The sequence below is a fragment of the Cydia fagiglandana genome, chromosome 10 (genome assembly GCF_963556715.1).
Source record: "Cydia fagiglandana chromosome 10, ilCydFagi1.1, whole genome shotgun sequence".
In the NCBI taxonomy this organism is placed as follows: Eukaryota; Metazoa; Arthropoda; class Insecta; order Lepidoptera; family Tortricidae; genus Cydia; species Cydia fagiglandana.
In genome coordinates, this window is record NC_085941.1 from 14841536 (window position 1) to 14856251 (window position 14716).

General features: G+C 37.8%; 1 protein-coding gene across 1 annotated transcript in view; it reads left to right on the top strand.

Annotated features, from left to right (window-relative positions):
* Positions 1-717: 717 nt before the first annotated feature.
* LOC134667950 (delta-1-pyrroline-5-carboxylate synthase) overlaps positions 718-14716 on the top strand; it is a 267662-nt gene continuing 253663 nt past the window's right edge. Inside the window, exon 1 of the mRNA XM_063525378.1 lies at positions 718-723. The gene's annotated coding sequence lies outside the window, so the exon portion shown is untranslated. The remainder of the gene's footprint in view (positions 724-14716) is intronic.

The window sequence follows — 14716 nt, forward strand, 5'->3', positions numbered from 1 at the left end:
ATGGCAGGCTGCGTTGTACAAAATAGGTAAATAAAATGCTGCTCTAGCTGGATTAGAAAAATGCAACCATATCGGGAAACGTCTTCTTTGATGATTACCATTTGACTAAGTATTTTTAACGCTACCTCATGATAATGATAACCATACATCGGGGTTTTCGGTGTGGGATTGATATCGTGTATTCTGTCGGAAAACTGACATGCCAAGGTTTCTTATTCTAGATCATACATTAACAGAACTGTATGTGTGCTAAATTAATTTATAGTATGTAAATAGAAGGTTGTGTAAGGAAACTTTTATGGTGACTGAGAGAGCTGATCCTCTTCACACTTCTGTATCAAACATAGCTAATAACCACCGCAAGGAAACTCGCTTTCACGTAAAAATTACCGCATCGAACTTGCTCCACCGATTTGAATGCAACGATGCCACAGACAGGCACAAAAGTAGACACAACACCCCTCTGTTTGCGTCGGGGGTTAAAAATAATATAATAACAACAGTCGCTCCCTCCCATGCTTTGCATTGAAAACAGTAACGGTCCAGTACTTGGATTATCAAGGGACACGTGAAATCGTGAAATTAATTATGACAAAAACACCGAGTAGCACGGGTCCGGTCGGATTTACGGTGCCCGTGCGTGGCCTTACAATTACTGCCCTACTGCCAAGCGAAAATGGTAATGGATTTGGTTAATCTAGGGAAGATTATTTTCAATTAAGAGTATTACTTTAAAAAAGAAGAATTACATGACTGGAACCAGAAATTATTACGCATTCGAATCATAGGAAGCAATTTACAAACTAATTTCCTCCTCCTCCCCTTGCGTTGTAATCCTCAGTAATGAGAGTCGTGACCTCCCTTCTCTCTCACAATTCTCTCCATCTGGTTCTGTCCTTGGCGGTGTGGAGAGCCATGTGTACTGTGGAGTCAAGAGCGGTGCGGATCTGGTCGGACCAACGTATTGGACTGCGTCCACGCCCCGGCCTTTTCCCATCCACTTTGCCTGTGACAAAAAGCTTTTTGAGGCTGCGACCGTCTTTCCTTGCTATATGTCCGAAGTATTCAAGGACTCTGCATAGACATTCGGATGACAGCCGCGACGAGATCTTGAGTTCTCACATTATGGAGACGTTAGTCCGAATTGCTGTCCAGGGGATACGGAGCAGGGGATACAAACTAATTTAAGTATGTACCAATAAATCCCGTTTTAAGTAGTTAATATTGATGTGAAATTAGCAATGACAAAAACACCGACTAGCAAGGGTCCGGTCGGATTTACGGCGGCGTTGCGCGGCCTTATAATTATTGCCCGTATATAGTCACTGTTGATGAAAACAGCGCGTTAGGGTATGAATTTTCCAACCAAATAATAAATAATTAATGGAGCTGGCTCAATGTAGATAAGTAACCTTTCATATCGATAATTAGTACCTATCCTACCTACCTGATACCTATCCTGATATTTTAATTAAGCTGATTATTTAATTAATTTGAATGTTATATAAAAACTGAATACCTATGGCCTAATAACTTGACATATATAATATTTAAAATATTATAAATAAATGACTATGACTATGACTAGTATAGTTTCTCACGCATAACACAATGTTTCACGGTGCCGTTAGGTATCACGTGACAGTGACACGTTTACATCACATCACAGCACATTACGCCGTAAAATAATCGACATTGTTTCACCGCTTTCAACTTCTGACATTTTATCGATATTTAAATTGACGCGACATTTTTGATTAATATTTTTTGTTTAAACTCGCTGAGAGTAAAGTTGTTGATGGACATTGTTATGTCACATTTAAAGTAGCTTGTAAAGTAGGTAGCATTTAAAGTATGTTAATTATAATATGTAATAATGTTTTGAAAAGATGTGTCCCGCCGAGTTTGTTGCCGGTCCCATATTAGGATACCTCCTCCAATTGAGGGGGGATTTAAATCTTCTCGGGGCAGAGGTGTACGGTTGGAGCCGGTAAAGGTTTATTTGACGTTCATAAGCGCATTGTAATATGCCTACTTGAATAAACTATTTTTTTTATCTTTTATCTTTTTTTATCTTGATTTATATTAATGTTTCGCAATCTTAACCAAATCCAAACACATTTCATTTTATTGTGTGTATTAATGGGTGAATGTATCTACGTTTGTATCAATTTCACAACCATAATCATCCTAACTTTGCCGATGCTGAACCTTGCAGGCTAACTAGTAAGTATGAATTACTAAGTACAGTTACGTAGCGAGTATTCATTATCGATGAGATGAGATTTTTTATTGAAAGAAACAAAAAAATCGCTAGCGGACGTCTCTCTTTAGTACCTATCTACAAAAATAATTCAAATGAAACATACACTTTAACGGAAGTATTTGAACAAATTAAATTACGCTGACGCCGCTCCACGCTGGACGCTGGTTCGTTTCCAGCCTGGGGCACTGGAGGCCTTGGTCACTTTTTCTTAGTATATGACATTTATTTCAGTTTATACACTTTAACGGGTTGATAATTTTGGCGCAAGAAACGTAAGAACACAAAATTAAAACTCATTTCACAATTCGAAAAGAAATTATATTTTACGTACAACGTACAGACATTAAAAACCGCTTCAATAAACTTAAAAAATAGTTCCCCACTGCTTCCACTATCTGATTTAAAGATCCTTATTAAAACTCAAGGTATTTTTTTAAATAGGGCAATTAATGCAAATAAAGCAACGTAAGTAGCAATCGGAGCTGATTGGGAACTCACCCGGATTTATTCCACTCGTTAGCCACGATAGTGCGAGGAATACATCACTTGCTAATGAAGCAAATAAATCGCAGGAGTTTGCCTTCTGAATACAGAGATTACAGGGTGTAAGGGAATACCTGAGTGCCTCGCATTCCAGCTATACTGATAAGGAAATTTAATATGTTATTTCCAGAGTCAAATTAAATTGTTTGCAATACTCGTACAACTTTAATGTGAACATCAAAGTCATAAAACTTATCTCAAATAAAGTGCAAATAGACGTCCAACCCTAATTGTGGCTGGGGAATACTTTATTGCCCATCCGAATTAGTGAGGTCCCACTGAGGCAGCAATGCTCCTTTGTATGACTAAAGTAAGCCTTTGGGTAAAGAATATATGTATTTTAAACCCAGGCCGTGGGTTACCATTTAACACACCAACGAGTTTCTGTGAATTGTCTCTATGAACTTTATCATTTTGTGTATGTAGGTACATCCACAGTTCAGCTACTTTAGAATTGAAAAGGATATGGCTATGCCCTGTGCCTTGCAATAAATTGTTTCCAACTGTACTTAAATTAACGGTAACAATGCTGACATTTACAATGAAGAGCGACATAAAAGTATTTAGCCTGATTTGACTACACAGAAAGAAATTAAAATACAAAGTCAAAACCACTATTTTTACTAACACTGAGCCCTATTTCCCAGTCCCTTAATTGTGTCCCTAATAGGCACATTAAGGCAACACGGACGGACATTCTGGGCCATTAAGAGTAATGCGAGAGTTATGTTTTCATTTTAATATTATTTTACGTTGCCTATAAAAGAGTCGTAACTTGCAAATAAGCGCACGTTGGTTTGTTTACGTTGGTAAAGTTAGACCGAGAAAAGTCTGCAGAGATTTTGATAGCCCACGCAGTGCAAGTGTTATTTTAAACGTCAAACTTCTATGAAATTATGACGTATAAATAACACTTGCACTGCGTGGGCTATCAAAATCGCTGCACAATTTTCTTGGTCTAAATCTATATGTATCTGAGTAAAATGGAACCAGGGTTCCAGGAGGCCTACATGGTACCATGTCCAATTAATAATGATAAAGAGACTGCTTATGATTTAATTTATTACGTCATTTTGACAAAGTTACATGGCGAGCCACGGTTATACAGGGTGATTCAGGAGACGTGAGCAGGACTAACACTGCGCATTTCGTAAATTATAAGCAACTGTTTTGTATCAGTATTAGTGAGGTTAACGTTAGTTTTCTAGTCAAGTTGAAAAAAAGAAGTTATTAATTTATTTACGACATGAATGGTCACCCTACAATTAGAATACTAAACTACCGATATCCTGTGTCAAATTGAATGTCATCACGGTCTGGTTACTTTTGAAAACTCGTATCTCACTCAAGTTTGACAGTTTATTTTCTTCGTAATCATAATGCTGTCATGACGGTTAAAGAGGTTTTATGTTTATTAATTAGATCTTGTAGGGTGACCATGATTGTAGAGAATTAAATTTGCCCTCGCCAAAATGTTAAAAATTAGGAAAAAGTGTGGTTGTTTCACCTAAATACGACGGTGATCGATCAATTATCAGTTACTGAGTGTGCAGGATTAGTCCTGCTCACGTCTCATGAATCACCCTGTATATTATAGAGTCTCCTGTACCTATAACATGAAATTAATGAAAGCTTTATTGGCAATTGATTGGAATTAGTATGCTTATGATATGAATGATTACTAATAGTAGGTTTAGTAAGGGACAAAAATGTATGGAAGTGCATGCACTTTAGTCTCTTTTGTATGGAAAAGTATAATAATTATTTCAAAAATGAATTCCTCGTCTCTAAATTATACAAAAATTATGAATAATGTGATATTTCATAAGATTTCAAGAATAAATTATAATTATTTTATGTGAGTTATGTTAAACTTATGGCATTCAGTGGGTAGTGATTAGAAATGTGATTTGTGTTTACCCGAGTATTTGTTAATTAATCTGTTGGTAGTGACGAAAATGACCCTTCTCTCCTACCCGCCAATTCAAATGATGAAAAAGTATAAATGTAACTTACCATGGGGCATTCTCGCTTTGGCGCTTGAACCGGCAACATTGAGTAGGAAGGCTTACTGCGTGTTAAGTTAAGAATGTCGAAAGTGTAGAAGTAAGAACTTGGAGCAGAATAAATGTAATTAATTGTACCCAGGACTTTGATTCATCACAAGCCAGAAGTGGTAATAAACTGCGCCCATAAAAGGACCAGAACGTGTGAGTACCTAGTATATCTACATATTCATATTTTATATGCTCTGACGTTATGGTAGTAAGTTTTAAGTTGTGTAATGCTTATAATCTCAAAACCTGATTAATGATATGCAGATACACGATCACGGTCAAGTTGAAGTAATGAATGAAGACTTGTTACGTAATTTAACCACCGTAGCGTAACGTAACTTAACGTAACGTTACGTGTTTACGTAATTTTTAAGACCGCCTGTTGTTTAGCTCTGCCTGTATTTCTGTTTTCTTTTGTATTGTCTTCTTTTATTGAGGTGTGCAATAAAGAGTATTTGTATTGTATTGTAATTTACAACTCTGCGGGTAATCAAAATTAATACAGGCACTAAGCGAGTTGAAAGCTTAACTTTTTACAAGAGTCGTGTTACGATTAGTGTCTACAGTGCAGTAGTATGCTATTTTTAATTAAATTTTTGGGTAATATCAATGTTTAGCAAAGTTGAACACAATGGATACGACTTGCATAAATATTGAATGAATCCGTTATCAATTAAAATACAAACATATACTGTACGTGTACCATTAAAGGCAAGTACGTTTATTGTCGTTAAAAAGGAGCAATTTTATTTAACTGAGAAAGGTTTTTAAATTTTAATATGCTCATATTGTGAAGACATGCAGAAGTTCTCGGTTGATATGCAGATTTATTTGAAATACGCACTGTCGTTAAATGAAAGTGTTTACATATATTTACATCCTATATTTGAGTTTCGAATACTGAACCTAATCTATTAAATAGTATGTTTAGTATGAGCTAAATTCTCCAATAGCAAGTCATGCTTGATTAACGCCTCTGGTTAGTTTGGAAATGAATATATATATTATAACCAGATATAATGTTAAAGTTGCATATGTAGATAGGTAGAGGCGTAGCTATAGTCACCATATATATGGTGTACTATACTATGACCTTAATGTTTCTAGTTGTCTATGTATGATATTTATTGTCAACAAGGTTTTTTCAAATAAACAGTATTCTATGTATGCGAACTATGTATGTTATTAAGATATCATGTAGGTGGTATCATATGTAGGTTGATAAAAGTGTAGTTAGTCATGTATGTGGTGTACTATGGCCAGACTCTAATGGTTCTCTATGTAGGTGGGCAAAAGTGTAGTTAGCATGTAGGTAGTCACCATGTATGTGGTGTACTATAGTGAGACTCTAGTGGTTCTAGATATCGTGTAGGTGGTATCATATAACCGGGTCTAATGTTTAGTTACCTATGTATGTGGGTAAGAGTGTAGTTAGCATGTAGGTTGTCACCATGTATGTGGTGTACTATAGTCGGACTCTAGTGGTTCTAGATATCATGTAGGTGGTATCATATAACCGGGTCTAATGTTTAGTTACCTATGTATGTGGGTAAGAGTATAGTTAGCATGTAGTTAGTCACCATGTATGTGGTGTACTATAGTCGGACTCTAGTGGTTCTAGATATCATGTAGGTGGTATCATATAACCGCGCGGGTCTAATGTTTAGTTACCTATGTATGTGGGTAAGAGTGTAGTTAGCATGTAGTTAGTCACCATGTATGTGGTGTACTATAGTCGGACTCTAGTGGTTCTAGATATCATGTAGGTGGTATCATATAACCGGGTCTAATGTTTAGTTACCTATGTATGTGGGTAAGAGTGTAGTTAGCATGTAGTTAGTCACCGTGTATGTGGTGTACTATAGTCAGACTCTAATGGTTCTAGATATCATGTAGGTGGTATCATATAACCGGGTCTAATGTTTACAGCTATGTAGATGTGCTGTTTGAGTGTGGCCATGTAGTGTGCTACCAGAGAATACATTTTAGTTTGAGTTTAATAAGAGTTTGAGTTTAATACGGGTTTGAGTTTAATAAGAGTTTGAGTCTAATACGAGTTTGAGTCTAATACGCTGAGTTTAAATGAGTAAAGAGTTTATGTTGAGTTTAAGGAGTTTATTTTAAGATTAAAGAGTTTATTTTGAGTTTAAAGAGTTTATGTTGAGTTTAAAGAGTTTATTTTGTGGTTAAAGATTTTATTTTGAGTTTAAAGAGTTTATTTTGAATTTAAAGAGTTTATTTTGAGTTATAGAGTTTATTTTGAGTTTAAAGAGTTTATTTTGTGGTTAAAGAGTTTATTATGTGGTTAAAGAGTTTATTATGTGGTTAAAGAGTTTATTTTGTGGTTAAAGAGTTTATTTTGTGGTTAAAGAGTTTATTTTGTGGTTAAAGAGTTTATTTTGTGGTTAGAGTTTATTTTGAGTTTAAAGAGTTTAAAGGGTTTATCTTGAGTTTAAAGGGTTTATCTTGAGTTTAAAGAGTGTAAAGGGTTTATCTTGAGTTTAAAGGGTTTATCTTGAGTTTAAAGGGTTTATCTTGAGTTTAAAGGGTTTATCTTGAGTTTAAAGAGTTTAAAGGGTTTATCTTGAGTTTAAAGAGTTTAAAGGGTTTATCTTGAGTTTAAAGAGTGTAAAGGGTTTATCTTGAGTTTTAAGAGTTTAAACAGGAAAAAGCATTATGCTGGTGTAGGGTGAAAGAAAGTTTAACGACCAATCATGCAGCGCACTGAAATTTAATTACAGGGTAAAATGGATTCCGATATTGATATTGACACCCCGAGATCATCTAGACTGCCGTCACGAGCAAGACTGATGCAGAGTCGCAGTAGACGCTGGAGGTCAGCGACGGTCTACCACAGAGGACGCTGTGGACTGCGACAGCCGAGCGTGAGGGGCCTGAAGACAGATGTCGTCACCACAGCAGGCGCTGACGACGCTCAGATGACCCGTACGAAGAAGGACCGCGGGAGTCATGGCAAAGCTCAAGAAGGACCTACAGTGGAGGATGTCATCAAGCATGTAACTAGTATTGTAATTTGAAAAAAAAATGTTTGAATTCAGAGAGAAAACATTAGATAATTGCATCTGTTAATTACAAACCTGATTAAGCCATTAATGTAATTACGTAGCTTCCCATAAACAGTTCCTACATTTACCATAAAAGGTCTAAAATTTTATTAGTGATGTCAGTTATTATTGCTTAATGCTGTGGTAGTTGTCTTTCTTCTTATTCTGATATATCAGGCTAAATTTTATTGCGCGTGTCATGTTTGTTATAAGTAGAACTTAATTGAAAATAAGTATGTTACAGTGCTAAATCAATGCAATAAAATTTGGGCTTATCTATAAGTACGTGCCGATAATAATGTCTGCAATCCTGCGTGTAATTAGCAAAATTAACAAATCGTATAGGGTTGACAGTGTGGACGATGTATTTCGTGAACATTAACATGATCAGTAGTATAAGTAGGTATTTAAATAGGTATCCCTTTTTATGTAACAGCAATACTAGTCTGAAAAATGAATACAGTTTCCATCTGCAGTACCTGATACCATGAGTAAATTAAATAATTTGAAGTTTTCCTCTACTAGAGTTGCTGTAATTCTTTGTATTATTTTATTGTATTCTGGTGTACAATGAAGAGTACTGGTATTATATAAATAGACTAACTATAATAGGATTGAAAAGGCATTGGGCAACACGGCAGAGTGTGATATTATTGTTGATCGTGCACCGGAGGTAGCACGCAGTCGGATGGCCGAGTGTGATATTTCATAAGATTTCAAGAATAAATTATAATTATTTTATGTGAGTTATGTTAAACTTATGGCATTCAGTGGGTAGTGATTAGAAATGTGATTTGTGTTTACCCGAGTATTTGTTAATTAATCTGTTGGTAGTCGCGAAAATGACCCTTCTCTCCTACCCGCCAATTCAAATGATGAAAAAGTATAAATGTAACTTACCATGGGATGGAAGGGGCATTCTCGCTTTGGCGCTTGAACCGGCAACATTGAGTAGGAAGGCTTACTGCGTGTTAAGTTAAGAAAGTCGAAAGTGTTGAAGTAAGAACTTGGAGCAGAATAAATGTAATTAATTGTACCCAGGACTTTGATTCATCACAATAACTTGCCCTAGTTGCTAAGACTAGGAAGGAATATAGCATAGATTCGACCTGGGGAGCCGACCCTTTCACCCCCCTTTTTGGAGGGTCTGCATGGTACGATCTCCTGGCTACCGGGTCAGATTAACTATGTTTGACCTAAGGAACAATCGTGCCAAGCGGCATCGCCTGAGACTAAAGTGCATGCTAAATGACCTTACTCAACCTACTATAGGTACAATACGAATATTATTAATACAATACGCTATCTAGTGGCCTAGCAGTAAGAACGTGCGATATTCAATCCGGAGGTCGCGGGTTCTAATCCTGGCTCGTAACAATGAATTTTTCAGACTTATGTATGGAATATCATTTGATACCTATTCACCACTTGCTTTTAGGTGAAGCAGTCGCTTTCGTAAAAACTAGTGCCTACCTCAATTCTTGGGATTAGTTATCAAGCGGACCCCAGGCACCCATGAGCCGTGGCAAAATGCTGGGACAACGCGAAGATGAAGATACGAATATCACACAGCTTAGATTTAACAATATTATTAAATCGGAAAAATCAAACAAAATAGTGAATAGAATCAAGCGTTACTTAGCGGAAACCCATATTAATTAAAACCAAAATATTACTTTGCTATAAAAGATAACGTGCTAGTCAATCAATTAATTAGTTTTTTATTGAAACTATAATATTAAACTGAAGAGGAAAGTGTTCTGGATTTCCCAGTACCAGACAAACTGAGCAACACTCCATCACGCAAAGTCAATAAGTTGAAATGTTTACTCTAAATAGGCAATCCGTTGATCCAATCTGTTCCCAACCTGTATTAATGCAAGTCATCAGTCTTACTAGATCTGATTAGAACAGGCACATTTACCCCTAACCCTAAAAGAGACAACTCACAAACAAAGCACTGTCACTTATCACCTTTCATTTCTAGTTACAGATCTTGAACGAACACTCTCGTAGAGTGAATAAGTCGTATCTAGATGTTGGTGAGTGCTAAGTTGGAACCTTGTGGAATTATTAGACGGAACTTATTAATGATCCTACTTCAAGTCGTCGGCAACTCGTTACTGTGGCAATAAATAACGTACGGACTGCCTTTGAGACTTGCCTCTTTCAATCTTTGCCTTTGGTGAGCGATTAATGCTTTTTTTATTTTTCCGTATTTATCATCATCATCATCATCTCAGCCATAAGACGTACACTGCTGAACATAGGCCTCGCCCTTGGACCTCCATTCGTATCGGTTGGAAGCGACCCGCATCCAGCGTCTTCCGGCGGCCTTAACAAGGTCGTCCGTCCATCTTGTGGGTGGACGTCCTACGCTGCGCTTGCTAGTCCGTGGTCTCCACTCGAGCAGTTTTCGACCCCATCGGCCATCTTCTCTGCGCGCAATGTGGCCTGCCCATTGCCACTTCAGCTTGCTAATCCGGTGGGCTATGTGTTCCGTATTTATGCCCTACAGAAATTATGTTTTAAATTGATTGCCTCCCAGCAATGTTTTTGGGTTGAATATTAAATCGCTGTATTTGACATGATGAAAAAGGCTGCTTTGTACCTGCTCGCCGTTTGTAAGGTATTATTTCAGTTGCAAAACATGAACCCCGTTGCAGAAATCATTTGTAACTTTTAATGCGATCGGAAGTCTCATTTATTTTCTAAGAAAATGACGCTTATTATACATTATTTATACTTGCCTACCTAATACAAACAAGCTTTTATGAAACGGGCTGCTGGTAACTCATGATCGCACATTGTAGGTAACATTTCAGAGAATTTCTACCATAAAATAGGTACCGTATAACTACTCAACCATAGTCAAGTATGGCAACCACCAGTTTGGCACTACCTGTTTGACGCTAATGACGCTATCGAGAACGTATCTTCCTTTTACGTTAGCCCACAGACAAAACATCCTCCAGACTGAGCACAGTCGCGCTACCCCCTCTGCCACGCATACGGTAATTTTACTCCATGTTCGAGTCAAGTGTCTTTGTGTGACGTCCGTGTCTTTGATCGAACCAATCACGGCACGGGATTTCGCTCACCTCGTCCCGCGCACCCCCGCATTTTTGGCATCATCGGTTGAATGAAATAATTGCTCTAAACTCGGTCTAGAGGATTCCTAGTTTATGCGTTAGCCTATATGTCAGTTTTGACACTGTCAGTGACTCGTGGTACAGGTACAGTAGTACAACTATGGTCCACAAGCTTAGTAGGTAATTATTCACGGGATCTTCTGCCTACAAAGCAGGAGATCCAGGGTTAATATCCTGGTAAGGGCATTCATTTGTGTATTTACCACAAATATTTATTCCTGAGTTATGGATGTTTTCTATGTAGATAACTGTATATTATACATGTATGTATACTGGTAGACCACTAACATATACGTATATAACTAATAACCCTCCCTGTAGACAAAAATATTTTTTTTTTCAAAAATTGCGGCCGACGCAAGTTTTTCACCAATACCCGAGGCCCTAACATTATTTACTCCCCTTTGGACATCGCAATTACACTTACTGTACGTTTTCATACAAAACATCCGATAGTCGGAACAACAGCCTTTGACAAGCAATTTTCGTTATCTACTGGCCTTCGGAGCCCAGACGGGCCGTAGGCTACGCTGAAATTAAGTCCCGGTTTGTGTTAGCGTACCTGCCGGCCTAGCCGAGGTTACAATCGCTATCGCTTCGACAACGAAAAGCATTATGTCTCTCTATCACTCTTCCGTATTAGTGTGACAGTGACAGTTGCGTTTCGATCGCTACGGAGCGTAAGCGATGTGCATCTTGGCTACGCGGCCTGGACGTAATGTTCCGAATTGAGCGAGTCGAGGGAATTCTTCTCAGAACCAAGGTACCGTCACCTCTATACCCTTATGGGTACAGTCACCTGCAATAATACGTTACTCAACGAATTCCACAAAAATGTATCTGACACGATTTTATTTGTAGAGTCATAAGAGCGTGTCACATATTTTTGCGGCCTTCGAAGAGTAACATATTATTATTATTGCAGGTGACTATACCATTCGGATTATGTCTGTATCAGCATTACTGCCGAAGTGTAATAAAGTCATTGTCACACTAATATGGAAGAGTGATATTGGAGTGATAGAGAGACACAAAGCGATTCGATGGCGAAGCGCAAGCTATTGTCACCTTGGCTAGGCCGCCAGGCTGCGTAGCCAAGATGCCGATCGCTTACGCTCCGTAGCGATCGAAACGCAACTGTCACTGTCGCACTAATATGGATGAGTGATAGAGAGACATTATACTTTTCGTTGTCGAAGCGCAAGCGATTGTCACCTTGGTTAGGCCGCCTGGTTCGCCTTTTACTTCGACTCACCCGCACTCTCGAAGCGATTCTATTGACAGCCCAAACGGCATTCAATGTTCTTTGAATCAGCCATATTGAATAGATCCAATGCGAGTGCCCGAATGCACGTACAAAGGTTGGTAAAATAAATAGATTTGGTGGAGCGGGTTGTTTAGTTTGTTTTTAACACGTTGAATCTGAACGTAAAAAACCTCGTTTTTCAATCCCGTCGGGCAGCGAATGTATACTTGTATGTTTACGTAGGTATTTGCGCTTTTTAAGTATTAGTGATAGCGATAGCGGGTTTGTTGCCGGTCCCATATTGGGATACCCTCCTCCAATTGAGGGGGGATTTAAATCTTCTCGAGGCAGAAGTGTAGGGTTGGAGCCGGTATAGCTTTATTTGACGTTCATAAGCGCATTGCAATATCCCTACTTGAATAAACTATTTTCTATCTTTATCTTATTTTAATTAGTATATTTTATAATCATTAAAATTGCTGAAAACCTTATAAATATGTTTTGACTGAGCATAACTTAAGTAAAATTGGCATAAGGCTCTGCACTGTATTGTGATATATATAGGTATTCGTAAATATATCGTAGATGTTTATCAGTCCTTAAAATTCCAGCCAGATTTCTAGGTAAACTGAAAAAAGCCTTACCAGCAAAATGGCGCCTTTCCGGCACTTACGTTCTTTTAAGAAAGAGAGAACGTTTTTGAGGAAAAAACCCTTAAAAGGGGCTAATAAAAACATCTATTAGAAATTAGTCATATGATCGCATCGCTCTGGGGGAGGAGCCAGGGGGCCGCAGCAGGAGGGTTAACTTCTGAGATTAATATTTTTTAGTTGGAATATGTATAAAGTGGTTTTGAATGCGATGAAGCATGTGCCATTTGATTAAAAATATTCTTCAAGAACCCACGAATAATTTCCTCAAGCCCGATCATCTGGCTCCAAGGGGCCCACTGATTAACAGTCCGCCGGACGGTATCGGCCTGTCAGTTGTTCGGAGCTGTCAAAATTTTGTTCTAACTGACAGGCCGATACCGTCCGGCGGACTGTTAATCAGTGGGCCCCTCTCGTAAGTACGTTAAAAGTCATTGAGTCCTACAAATAACTACCGGATTTCACTAAATCACAGATTTGGCATCTGAGTGCCTACCGCGAACCACGTTCGAAGTGTTGCCTCTCTGTTCCACTTGTAAATTCGTACGTAAGTGTGACAGGGAGGCAACACGTCGAACGTGGTTCGCGGTAGGCCCTCTGTTTGGCCTAGCGCACGTCACGTTTGTAGCCCGCGAACAAAAAAACACGTCTCCGTCATAAAACCCCTGGGCCCACGGCACGCGCGCTTAGTAACATGCATTTCCACTTTGCGCCTCATAAACGCGCTTTTGTTAACACGCGTCTGTCTCTCTGATAAAAATACTTATGTCTCATGAGACTCATATGGACTTACACTCTTCTAACTTGGAGTAGAAGTAATGCGCAGTTAGCTCTTAAACTCGCAATGTAGGTGTCAACTTTTTAGACATGCGTATAAAAGTTTAAGGGCGGTGTAGATGGGTGTTGATGTGTAAATTAGGGTGCTAGCCTAATAAATACTAAAGATACCTGCGAAGATACACACGAAAATTCGAATACTCATGTAAAGCCATGCTCTGCAAGTAGAGGTATAGGTGGAAGTTACGAAAAAGTGGCAAATAAAAAGTCTCATATACATATGTACATAGGTACAAGCAAAAAGAATAGATAGTATAGAGGGGTCCTGTCATTGTCAATTTTGTAGTCACGGTACATTTACTGCCATATATCGACACACGATTAAAACTTAAAATATAATTGAAAATGTATAAATTAATCAAAATATGTTTACGGATAAATTATTTTTATTTTTTGTTGTTCCATACTGACCCATGTTCTTTCACTGATATGTGTTAAAATTGTTGAATATCAGACGGTGTCGTCAACGCCATCTAGCCGACTATATGCCAAAGGTATAAATTATAATGGCGCCATCTATTCGAGAATGACTTTTTCTCCACATCTGAGGCAGGTTTTTTTCTTAGACTTTATTTATCTTATACGAAGTTATATATATCTCTGGTACAAGTAACACATTAAGTTTTGAGAATGGGCCAATCATGCAATAAAAACATTTTGTTTTTATAATTTAATGTGTAAAATTATATATTTCGCCAAATCCGGATTGAACTAAGTATGTCGTATGCGTTTTGTATAAGTACCTACCTATGAAAAATGCTGCTGAAAAATCTGCTCTATCTGTTATCAACCCAAACAGAAACATTTAACCACTATAAAAAATACTTACACAGAAATTTGAGATGAAAAACATGTAGTCAACGTCAAAGGGTTTAATAAAAAATAATATTAAATGCTTTC